Source organism: Dermacentor albipictus, chromosome 7 (genome assembly GCF_038994185.2).
Source record: "Dermacentor albipictus isolate Rhodes 1998 colony chromosome 7, USDA_Dalb.pri_finalv2, whole genome shotgun sequence".
Classification (NCBI taxonomy): domain Eukaryota; kingdom Metazoa; phylum Arthropoda; class Arachnida; order Ixodida; family Ixodidae; genus Dermacentor; species Dermacentor albipictus.
This window is the reverse complement of record NC_091827.1, coordinates 98,139,917-98,152,226: the sequence shown is the minus strand read 5'-3', so window position 1 is coordinate 98,152,226 and position 12,310 is coordinate 98,139,917. Positions and strand designations below refer to the sequence as shown.

At 45.2% G+C, this 12,310-nt stretch overlaps 1 protein-coding gene across 1 annotated transcript in view; it reads left to right on the top strand.

The window, feature by feature from the left end:
- The window catches only part of LOC135916853 (uncharacterized), a 52,870-nt gene that overhangs the window by 30,253 nt on the left and 10,307 nt on the right, over positions 1-12,310 (top strand). The window lies entirely within an intron of this gene.

The window sequence follows — 12,310 nt, the reverse complement described above, 5'->3', positions numbered from 1 at the left end:
AGGAAAGTCTTTTTTGATAGTTCTTTGTAAAATGTCCCAAAAAAGAAATGCGTCACGACAAAGTATAAAGCAATGTTCTATTGTCTCGGGTTGATTGCAAAGCCTACAATTTGTATTCCAGGGTACATAGAGTCCTTTTTCCTGAAGCCACGTTTTAACTGGCAGTGTGGAGGTGTGCAGCTTAAAGAAAAACGTTTTTGCTGCTGGCGCAATGCACATTCTACGGACACGGCAAAGAACATCTTGACCAAATAGAGACAGATACGGCTTTCGGTACAGCGGTTCAGGGAAAAGGTTATCTATAAGTGCTGCATTTAGCGACGTGCGATTAACGGTAAACAAATATTCAAGGTTGAATCTGGCTTTTAAGAAAGAAATAGTGTCGACAAGTTCCTTTAAGAAGCCCCATAACGGTAGTTCTTGAGCGACGTTTGTCGTGACAAAAAGAAAAGGGAGGTGTGACGCAAGACGTGCTCGATTAACTGCGAGAAGGAATGGATGACGGACATTTTTAAGGTAAAATAAGCGCATGACCAATTGTCGCACAAACAAATGCACAAGACCTAGGCCTCCCTTTTCAAGCGGGAGAAAAAGGTTGTCCCTTCTCATGGCTTCCCATGATGAATGCCAAATAAAACATGCAAATATTCTATGAAATGCCTGGACATGGACACGTGAGCAGTGCAAGACCTGCAGAACATAAAGAAGCTTAGAAGCGAGAAATGTATTGCATGCCTTAGCTCTCGCAAAAATGGAGAGATCACGTCCTTGCCAGGTTGTCACCTTTCTACGGATAGTGGTTATCGTGGACGCCCAATGAGGTCCACTATTACGGAAGTTATCGAGAGGTACTCCAAGATATCGCAACGGAGACTGATTCCAATGAATATTCGCGAATACAGAGGGAGTGAGCGCCCACATGCCTAGCCAAAAGCCTCTACTTTTGTCAAAATTTACAGTAGCTCCTGCAGTCTCACAGAAACGCAGGGTAGCGTTTATTGCCTTGGTAATGCTTGGCTTATCGACGCAAAAGAAGGCAATGTCATCTGCATAAGCTAGCACTTTAATTTCCTCATCGGCATACATATATCCTTTAATGCTCGAGTCACAAAGCACGCTTAAGCAAAGCGGTTCTAAGTATATGGCGAAGAGTAACGGCGAGAGCGGACAACCTTGACGAACGGATGACTGTAGTTGTATTATATCTGAGAGGGTACGATTCACAATTAACTTTGTAGTGCAGTGTTTATAACAAAGTGTTATACCATTGTATAATACATCCCCTAACTGAAGATGTCGCAGTAGTTGGAATAAAAATTCGTGTTGAACCTTATCAAAGGCTTTGGCGAGGTCAATCTGGAGAAGAGCTACTTGATCCGTACTACCCCCAAGGCACTCAAGAACTGAACGTGCGATATGAACATTTGTCTGTATAGAGCGGCCTCGAATTCCGCATGTTTGATGATCACCTACTAATTTAGTAATGACTGTCTGCAATCTATTTGTCAGTATTTTTGCAAATATTTTGTAATCCACGTTACATAATGATATCGGCCTATAACCGTTTACTCTCTTTATTGTTTCATCATCAGTGCTTTTTGGTATTAAGGTTGTGTGGCCCTGATAGAAAGATGGAGGAAGCTCACCATATTGATAGGCTTCCTCGAAAAGTTGCTGCAGAAAAGGACACAGGAATTCCTGAAATTTTATATAAAATTCAGCACTAAGGCCATCAGGACCAGGCGTCTTGTTCCTCTGCAGCGTTTCAACGGCAAAATTAATTTCTTCTCGAGTTATTGGCCCATCAACGCTGAGTCGGTCATCTTCTTCTAAGTGTGGCATAAGCGAAATAAACTGATCAGCGTTTTCTTCGTATCCATTCTGAGGCTTAACTGCAGCGAAAAGATCTTTATAGTGAGCTTCAAATAGGCTTATTATTTGGGGCGTGTCTGTGTATACAGACCCACCAGACTCAATTTCTAATATTTGCTTAGAAAGCGCGTATCGCTTCTCATCACCGAGAGCCCTTTTTGTGGGCTGTTCCTCTGTGAAGCGAGTTGTGCGTGAACGAACCATTGCTCCATTGTACACTTCCGTCTCATATTTCTGTACTTGTGCGCGAACTATGTTTATTTCATCGCTATACAACCCTGGTTCCTGGCTTTCGAAAGCGTGCAGCTTGTGAAGTAGATCATGAAGGTAATGCTTTTCAGCTTTTTTTCTTTGAGACAGCTCACATGAAATGGCAATCGCCTCATTTTTTACTCTATTTTTGAACATTTCCCATCGAGCAAACAGAGGAAGCTGTTGACATTGTGTTATTTCTAGCCATAATTCTTTCACTTTGTTTACAAAACTTTCCTCTCGCAAAAGTTGTGTATTAAGTTTCCACAGTTCCCAGTTTGGAGCAAACCTGCGGAATTTTCGGGGACCCCATGAAACAGCTACTAAACAGTGGTCTGTGAAAAATACAGGCTTCACGGCGTAGTTGTGAATGTTAGACCAGAGACTCGTCGAAACATACACACGATCAAGTCGAGCATGGGAGACGCCTTGAAAGTGCGTGAACCGCACCCAAGATGGGGTGTAGGCGCCCACGTCTATTAGATTGTGATCTTCCGTTAACTGATGCAGGGAAGCAGCACTTGCATCATAACGATTAGTTAGGTATGAGTGGTCTCTGGAATGACAAACACAGTTGAAGTCTCCCAACAGTACCAAATCTCCAATACCAATACCAATACCAATACCAATACCACGCCAAACACGCCCATATCTCGACTAGGCTAGCAATATAAATCTCTCTCTGGGTTGCTGTTTACATTTACATTTTAAAAGTCAAGATGCGCTTTCACTTCACCGGTCGCGTCAACTGCCGTATCTCTATATGCGCAAAAGTGTTGTTACCATCGACAGGTACATCGTGGCATGCTAGAACATCAATTTTGCTGTAACGATATCCATATTTAATAAGAAATTCAGAAATAGACAACGGTGACCGGGGACACTGAAGGTTTTTACTGCTAATTTCGACAGTTGTCTCTTGCTCTTTACACTTTTGAGCTCGCATATAATTGGTGCGTTCAATGCAAAATAGCTACATAAACACTCGTGGGTGAGTCTTGATCCGGACAGTATACTGGCTTCTCACGGCAGCGCTGTACCAGATTAATGAGACCCGAGCGAGAAAGCTTTTCACGCAACTTTGTGAAACAATCCAAAACTTCTTTTCCGCTTCGCATAAGCTTGTGCAATATTTCTGGGAAATTAACCAATGTGTCAGTGTAACCGCACATGTAAGTCCACAGGACTGTGTGCCCCATCTTACCAAATAAAACAAAGCGGATACGCAGCCATTCCCGCAGATGGTATGATTTTGATCAGCGGCCGATTTTGAGGAGGCCGGTAGCGCGTTGCTGGTGCCGCGTCGTCACGGCACAATTATAACAATTGGCCACGTCGACTTTAATACCGGTGTCGGTGCTATCAGTATTGCCGGCTTCAGAGAAGCACGATTGAATACCGCGCAAGAGAAAAGTGCAGTGTACACCACCGATGCGAAGCTGACATTTTAAAGGGCCGCAACGGAAAGTGCTTCTGTTGCGACTTCAGAACTCTTGGCCGTCGCGACCGAATGTTTCTGTTGCGACGTCAGAATTGCTGTCGTAACGCCAGAAATGTCTGTCGCAGCTACAGAAACGTTAGGAACTTCTGTCGTACAACAGAAATTTCTGTATTTGCAGCAGGAATTCCTGTTGTCTTTTTCAACTGGGCAGGACCGGGAATCGGTTTGAAATTCGCAGCTATCATATCGCAGTTTGGTCTGTGAATGTTCCGAGGTGTTCACGCAATTTCTGTAGAGCTTGATAATGGCCCAATTTAGCACTAGGGGTTAAATTGTCAGGATGTCGAACAATAAAAAAGCTCCTCCCCAGTTATATTCAAGCATTAAACTGGTATGCATGATGCCATCCAGTATAGTTGCCACAAAGCTCCAGATTAAACTAGCTTTTGTGACAAACAGGCGACCCTATATGGTGCCATTGCGTCCAGTATAAGCCAGTTTAGTTGCAAACAGGGCTCCTGTTAAGACCCATTTCTGCGTGAACTGGTCATGCCTATACCTGCTTGCATGCCAAACGGGACCCCGTTCAGACCTGTTCGTGTGTGAACTGGTCCTGTTTATACCTCTTTGAATGCCAAACGGGACCCCATTCAGACCTGTTCGTGTGTAAACTGGTCCAGTTTATACCTGTTTGAATGCCAAACGGGACCCCGTTCAGACCTGTTCGTGTGTAAACTGGTCCAGTTTATACCTGTTTGCATGTCAAACGGGACCCCGTTCAAACCTGTTCATGTGTAAACTGGTCCTGTTTATACCTGTTTGTTGCTAAACAGGTCCCTGTTAGAACCAGTTTAAACCTGTATAACCCAGTTTGAATTTAAATAGGATTTTCCAATAGGGAAGTTCTTCAAGCCACTAATACCATCCACAAATCTACTTCTACTTATCATCCGCAAACCAATGGCCTTACTGAGCGCTTCCACCGTACGCTGTCTGACATGATTGCCATGTACATCCGTCCTGACCACACTGACTGGGATAAAATTCTTCCTTTTGTGACATTCGCATATAATACTGCTATTCAACGGACTACCGGCTACAGCCCTTTCTTCCTTGTGTATGGACGATCTCCTTCCACCATATTCGACAGAGAACTATTTTTCGCACCTTCTTCGCCTAACGCGTCGCTTCCAGAAGATTTTGCTGCCCGAGTTGCTCATTGCCGTCAAATCGCCCGGCAAAGCACAGAAGCTACCCAAGCTGAGCGCAAGCGTTGCTGCGACAACAAACGCCGTGACCTACGATTTCACCCAGGAGACCAAGTCCTGCTTTGGACTCCAGTCCGCACCCCAGGCCTCTTTGAGAAGTTCCTTCCACGCTACATTGGTCCATACACCGTTGTGCAGCAAACATCTGCAGTGAACTATCTCGTCCGCCCAGTACACTCCGTCACTGACCGGCGCCGCCGGAATGCCGAAATTGTTCACGTGTCGCGGATGAAGCCCTTCACTCCCCGTTTAGATAATCTCTAATCTGCGGCCAGGCTGGCCGCTTCCATGACGGGGGGAAGTTAGTGTAAGCACTAGTAACGTACTTCGTCGTTTTCATTTGTACATAGCCATCATCATCTTCCCTCTTCTTCGACTTCTTCGCGCGTGAGCTGCGGGCGTTGCCTTTTGTGGAATAAACAGCGCTGGACAACTCCATCAGTCTATCAGTCTATATATGTATATATATATATATATATATATATATATATATATATATATATATATATATATATATATATATATTATGCCTCTATATATATCTCGGCGAGCCCGAACGCAAGCACCAGCTCTGGTTCGAGCTTTGGCGTTCCCGTTTCTGCTTTGGTGTTGTTGGGGCGTCGCCAATAATACGAAATAATGACATTGTGTTCCAACCACTAACCAAAATCTATAAAAGAAATACAATAGCATGCAGGCACTGACTTCTGACGCAGCGCTACCGCGTCCGTGCGGAGTTAATTAAAAAAAAACGCCAACGAGGAATTTACCGGCCGTTGCACTGCACGGTCAAAGTGTACGTTAAGCATCCCCAGGTGACCTACATAAATTTATCCGGAACCATACACTACGACTTCAGTTACAGCCACAGCCGCTTCAGAACGTTAAATATGTTAAACGCCGAAAACCAATTTAACACGTTTGGGCGACATTGAAACTGAACGACTGCATTCGTAAGCGTTCGTCAGCCTTACGAAAACGTGAACAATGTGCTAACTTCTGGTGGAGATGAAAAAAATTGCCTGTGTAAACACGCGTCTGTGTCACACGCCCGCTGCAGGTGTGAGCACTTCGAGGCAAATTATTATGAAACAAAACGAGCACCTTCGTAAATAGTCAGCTTAAACGCCCTAAAAACCGCGCACAGCATGGACAGATCCGCAAGCACATTTTTAAAGAGGCATGCGGGAAGTAGGCTAAAAATAATAGGTAGTGAAGAACCGTGGCACTTCACAATGAAATGAGGTTTTTGCAATCTTCGTGCAGTCAGCCCACCTGATGCTTTGCGTCCATAATTTTCTTTGTGCGTCGCGCTCGCCAGATGGTCAATAAAAAAAAAGCCTCTCGCACTCGCCTTGTCGGTAGCGGCAACCAAGCGCGAAGCAGCACGATATCACAATGAAGTTCTCGTCCCGAACACACGTGATTTGGTCCGCGAACGCACTCGATCATTCGACTTGCGCATACTTTCGCCGCACTGGGCCGACAATGGCGGTCGGAGCGTGCTGGAAAGAAAAAAAACGACACAAGTGCGCAACGCGTGCTTCCACATGTCATGGATTCGCCAATGGGGGAGCCGAGGCGGCTGGGGCAACAGGAGGAGGCGACGAGTAAGCGCCGAGGATAGCAGGGTGGCGGAAAGATATAAGAATGGCGCTACTTTGGTAGATTAAGGGGTTTTAAAAGGGAAACGCTCGAGTGAGTCTGAGCTGTATACACGCATACTTTATGCCCCCTCTCTGCGGGGACGCTACAGTAAGCTTCTACAGGGCATCAATTTAAGCGGCATCCCGGCAACGCTTATCGTCAGATGGGTTCTGCCAAAAGGTTTTCAGTTGCAGATGCCAAAGATTTATGATTACTATCAAATTATAATATGCAACTAGAAATATGTATCGCACACCCGTTGAGCTTGGCAATCGAAGGACACCTGCAAAAAGATCAACTAAAAATAAATCACCACCCCCCCCAGTCCGTGAAGATGGTCGAACGGCGAAGGTGCGTTAGTTACTGTCAGTGTTACACCATTACACCATGCAAAGCAAAGTTCGCAAGCAGTACATATTGCAAATATTTAATTTCGACATTGTTTCACGTCATTTTCGCTTTTACTTACTTCGCGTGGTGAGCATGCTTCAGGAGTGTTTTCTTTTGCGGTTCTCCCCGTCTTTTTCTTTTGCGCATGAGGTTTCTGTCTGTGCTTTGATCTATTTTTTTCTCGCGTGCAGTTTCCTCTGCCCCTTTTATGCGCGCCAGCAATTGGAGCAAGCTTTGGCGGATTAGTTGGAGGATTGAAGTGGCTGCCGGCATTTCTTGCTGGCAAAAGGAGAGGCGGCAGCTGATGCACTCTTAGTGTCGCGTTGCAATCGCTTGAGACTGTTCATCGGCCGCAAACCTCCAGCATAACGCTTCTTTCTTTCGAGGCAGCATGGAACCAATCGTCTATAAACGTGATGCCTATCTAGCTCGATCGCGGAAAATACACCGTGTGACAAACGTATTTGGAATTTGTGTCAGTGCAGCCCCTTTTCACCTGTTGAGCTCGTCTTTTCCACTCGTGCTAGGTCATGTGGCCAATTTTTAGCGGAGTCTCAGAACGACGGCACAGGGTAAGCACAAACAGCTTCGCTGTAAAAAGAAAAAGTATTTATTAAGCTCGTATGAAAACAAGTACCGCTGAACGTTACTTCAAAGGAATCAATAGTCGCTATATATACGTTGCACTATTCAGCGGAGTAGCGCGAAGTAGGACAGAAGCTTCGCTGTAAAAAGAAAAAGTATTTATTAAGCTCGTATGAAAACAAGTACCGCTGAACGTAACTTCCAAGGAATCAATAGTCGCTATATATACGTTGCACTATTCAGCGGAGTAGCGCGAAGCAGGACAGAGGGACATGCATAGGACGAAAACGAGCGCTTACTGCCAACAGAAACTTTATTGTTCGATAGGGAAATTTATGCCGAAAACTGATGGAAAAGGAAATGAGAAAATGCGACGTAAGACAGCTAATATGGCGTGCGGGGTAAACAGATAACGCGTCGAAGCGGCTAGCATGGCACGTGAAGGTTGTTCATGCATAAGTGAGCCATCCCGGGCCTTAATGCAAAGGCAGGTGAAATTTCCGGCCAATGTTGCAACGAACCGTGGGTGATGATGGTACCTCTGTTTTACGTCGCACTTTCGAATCTCTTTTTATTTCGATAGGAATTGTATGGACACACAAGGTGAATTTCTGCCGTGGCCGTGATGCTCCGTATACAGTCCTAGGGCGACAACATCGTCCCCGCGCGTCGTATGCTGTACGTGCGATTACCAGCATGCGAGCATGAGCCTACGATGGCGGCTATATCTGGCGAGCGCAAGGAAGGAAAGCGGGAAGGGAGCGCGCCGTCTGCCTTCGCGCGCAAAGAACCAGCAGAGGGGAAGGACAAGGCGTTCCACTTAGGCGGCTGCTATTTATGGCGCGGCAGCACGGGCCCGATCTTGAAAGCGGTCTGCCATGGGAAGAATGTCTACGCTGAGGGCCGATAGCTTCGTTCGAACTCTTTTCGTGCAGCCTAGATCGCGTCGAAGCGAGAGGCAACACGAAGGTAATTTCGCTCGCTTCTGACGCCGCTTCCACACTCCAGCGTATTGACAGCGACTTTCCGTGGTCATCGAGTGAGATGTTTTCATGTTTGCTTCCTGCATGTGACACCACGTCTGTTATTTAGTTAGTAAGCGAATGCTAATAATTTTATACGGCCGTTAACCTACCATCTTTATATCGTACAGCTGTCTACTAAGTTGCTATTGCAATCGATGCTTCGGCTTCCTGGCGAAACTGCGACTTTTTACAGCGGAGCTGTTTATGGCAAGCGTTCCGTTCACTTTTCGTGTTCTTCAACAAATCTGCGCGCGTGAGCAAAAACGATCACCATCAGCAGTGATTCGTGCCACTGCTCGCGCTTTCAGCTGGCTTGTTGGCGCCCCTCGGCGCCAACTCGCCAAAATATAGTCAACCTTAATAAGTAGGCCGACTGAGGCCGACTCTGGGTATTAAGCAGAATCTATGATTGCTCTATACTAACATTCGCAGTCTGATGCCTAAACGGCATTCGTTATGCAGCCTCAAAGCATCGTCGTCCACTATCATTGTAGTACTAACAGAAACACGGTTAAATTCCACGACACTTGGTTGCGAAATCCTTCCTGATCTACCAGAGTCTGACATTTTTCGCAAAGGCAGGTACAATGGAACCCGTGGCGGCAACTTAAGTGCTCTTTCGTCAGAACGGCTCTAGAAATGATTTTGACGTGCTGCCACGTTACTTTACCGCGCACGTTAATCGGCCTTTGCTATCGTCCATCCAGCACTGACAGCTCCTTTCTTTCATTATTTTACGATGCATTGTTTGAACCAACAAAGGCTTATCCTAACACCCCCTATATTGTTACTCGGAGTCTTCAACTTTCCAACTATAGATTGGAGTAACGTTGCGTCATCTGTAATACAAACAAACATGGATAGCGAATTTTTAAACATTTTCTTGCCCTTCGGTCTATCGCAACTGGTTACTGGACGTACGCGAATAACTCAACACTCGTCAAATATCGTAGACCTCACCTTAACGTCCCACCCCAATAAGATGCCTCCTCTTACGTACGTCAGTGGTCTTAGCGATCGCACCGTCATCCTTGCCACGTTTCCTTGCAATATACTCAAAAGCAAATATCAAAGAAAGTACAAACACTATATGATAAATCAGATTATTCGAGTATTAATCGTGAACTTTCTGTCTTTCATGAGGAACTTGCCCTTACGTATCGGCATCGGTGGACCGAGAGTAACTGGGCACTGATAAAGCAATGTTCTCGAACGTCTAAGGTGTCAATATAACCACGAACAGAGCTTTAGTAACCGATAAATTGATGTGAATCAATAACACAACTTGTGATCCCCCCCCCCCCCCCCCAGTGACAATCCGGTACTAGCCCGTTGACGAAGTCACTCCTCATCATAATTTATGTCACTAGTATTCGACTACTCGTATTAAAAATATCATTTCATTAGCTTATAAGGTGGAAGAAAATGCTACTTATCTACGTCTGTTCGATTCTAATAAAAAATAGCATTTTGACGTTACCCTTTAATACTATGGGTGGTCGAAAGGTTTCGTTTTCGCTCGACTCTACGCGCTCGACTCTGCGCCGCGCGAACTTTGGAGTTTCAGTTGTTTCTTTATCGCGTCGTGCTGCACTGGTTTTGCTGGCTCACGAAACTTGCATTTGGAACAAGCAGCGGGAATGCCACGTCCATGTGGTGTGGTGGGATGTGCGAACGGTCCGCGGACCTTGGCCAAGGACAGTTGCAGCGGCGAAACCAACGTTACTTACACTGTAAAAAATTTCCGTAATTTTACGGAGGATTTCTGTCATTATACGGAGAACTGCAGATAAAAATACGGAAAGTATGTCATATTTCAAAAATACGGCAAAATCTGCCGTTATTATACGGAAAGTGCTCTCCGTATTCAGCTTTACGGTCATTTTCACTGTAATCATATAACGGCTATACACTGTTTTGGACGAAACAGAGAGAATTCCGTATTTTTGTTTTGTGAACATCCGTATATTGTGAGAAAATTTAAGCTGTCTGAATGAGCGCTCGTACTCATAAAGTTTCAGCTAACAATACTTTATTGAACACGCAAACTGTACGCATTATGAAGATGCGTACAAAATGTGAGAGCTAGCCTTCTACCAATAGCTGCAATAACAGAGCGTATAAATATATATACGCATCTTCTATTCCGGTCGCATTTTGCCGCGCACATAGGCTTAGTAACGCTGATCATATTCGCAAATATATGCGTGTTCTCGCAATGTTCTCAAATTAAGCGCTTCGTAGTTAATAACACAGCATATATGTTTAAGTGAATGAAGAGCCGGGGACATACGTGCATACGTAAACAAGCTTGCGGCACCCAGGTGCTGGTGCACTGGGAATGACATTGGTGCTCTATACGCCAAAAATTGTGCGCACTCTAAATCAGTACCGAAACGCAGGGAGTGGTATAATGACCCTAACTGCGTTTACATTTTGCAACAAATGGTCTCGAAGGGGACTGGCGGCCAATAGATCCAAGTACAACGGTCGGAGGAAATTTTTGAATGCTGCAAGCAATTAACCCAAGTGTCAAAGGGCACTGCTGAACTGCAATGTTGAACTCATTCCCATGATATTTACAAAATATCTCGTCTCTGACAATAGCTGCCCATTCATTGAGACAAATCGATTACGCATAATCTTCACTGTTCATGTGGTAATTCTTGCGATAAGATGTAAGCGCAAACATTTGGCGCTTCATCTTGAAACAAGACCGGTAAGCGCGCTCGTTCTTGTACGGTAAAATAAAGAACGCGAACATGCACCGACATGCATGTAAACTACTGGAAGGTGACTGAAGATGAAGGACCTATTACCGTGCTAGTACTGTGTATACTGTCAAAAAGAAGAAAAAAATAATACGGAAAGAAAGAATGCCCAGTGCCGAGATGTAACGATTCAAGCTTTATTTCTTTTTGTCCTAGGATGCAACACCATTAGTTCCATGTGCTTTATGCATGGGTAATGTTATGACACAACTCATTATTTACCCGTTCATTACATGCACCAACCAGCCCAAATTATCCCTGTACTAGAGCTTATGGACGCATCGCAGTGCACTGCTTTGCATTTCATTGTAGAACAGGGGTTTGCTATCGCCAGTAGCGAATGCTTTGGTTGACCTCTCTGCCTTTCTGCTTTTTGAATTCTCTCTCCCTTTGTATAAAACGCACTAACTTGTGGGAGAGAAAGCGTTCTCCTCTTTTAGAATTCAAGTAATTGTCAAGCAATTATATTGCAGTTCCAGTAACTAGAGCACAAATGCGAAAACGAAACCGATTCTGTTCGGTTCTCCGCGCTCAGGGTGCGGCACCAGGGGGCAGCGCGCGCTGCGCGTCCGTTAGGAGTGGGAGACGGAGCTGCACATGTGTAGTCAGCCGGCATTTTTAGAGTTGTGTTGTAAATGTTGTTAATTCGCCGTAAATATCTCTTGATTTGTGCTCAAGAGTGGAGCAAGACCCCAAGGAAGAGAGATTGACGCATCGGGAGCGAAGAACAGAAACGATGGATGGTTACGCTGCTTGCGTCTCGGCACGTTCGAATTGGCAAAGTTCCGAATTTGTCGCTGTGTTGTGTACGCTTGTGCGCTCGTCCTTTGCCGTCATCGCGCGGAGATATTTGCGCTGGATGTCTTTCACTTCGTGTACAAAACTCTGCACGCTGCGGCATCGAAGAAGCTGTCCTGTGTTTGGGTGCACGTATGCGCTTGGACACGGATAGCCTGCTTGCTCTCAACGGGTGTTCAACAGTCTACGCGCGCTCGTAACTTGCTCATGAGGTAAGCCCATTTTAATCTTATTTCGTTTGCATAACGTAGGTGTTAAAAT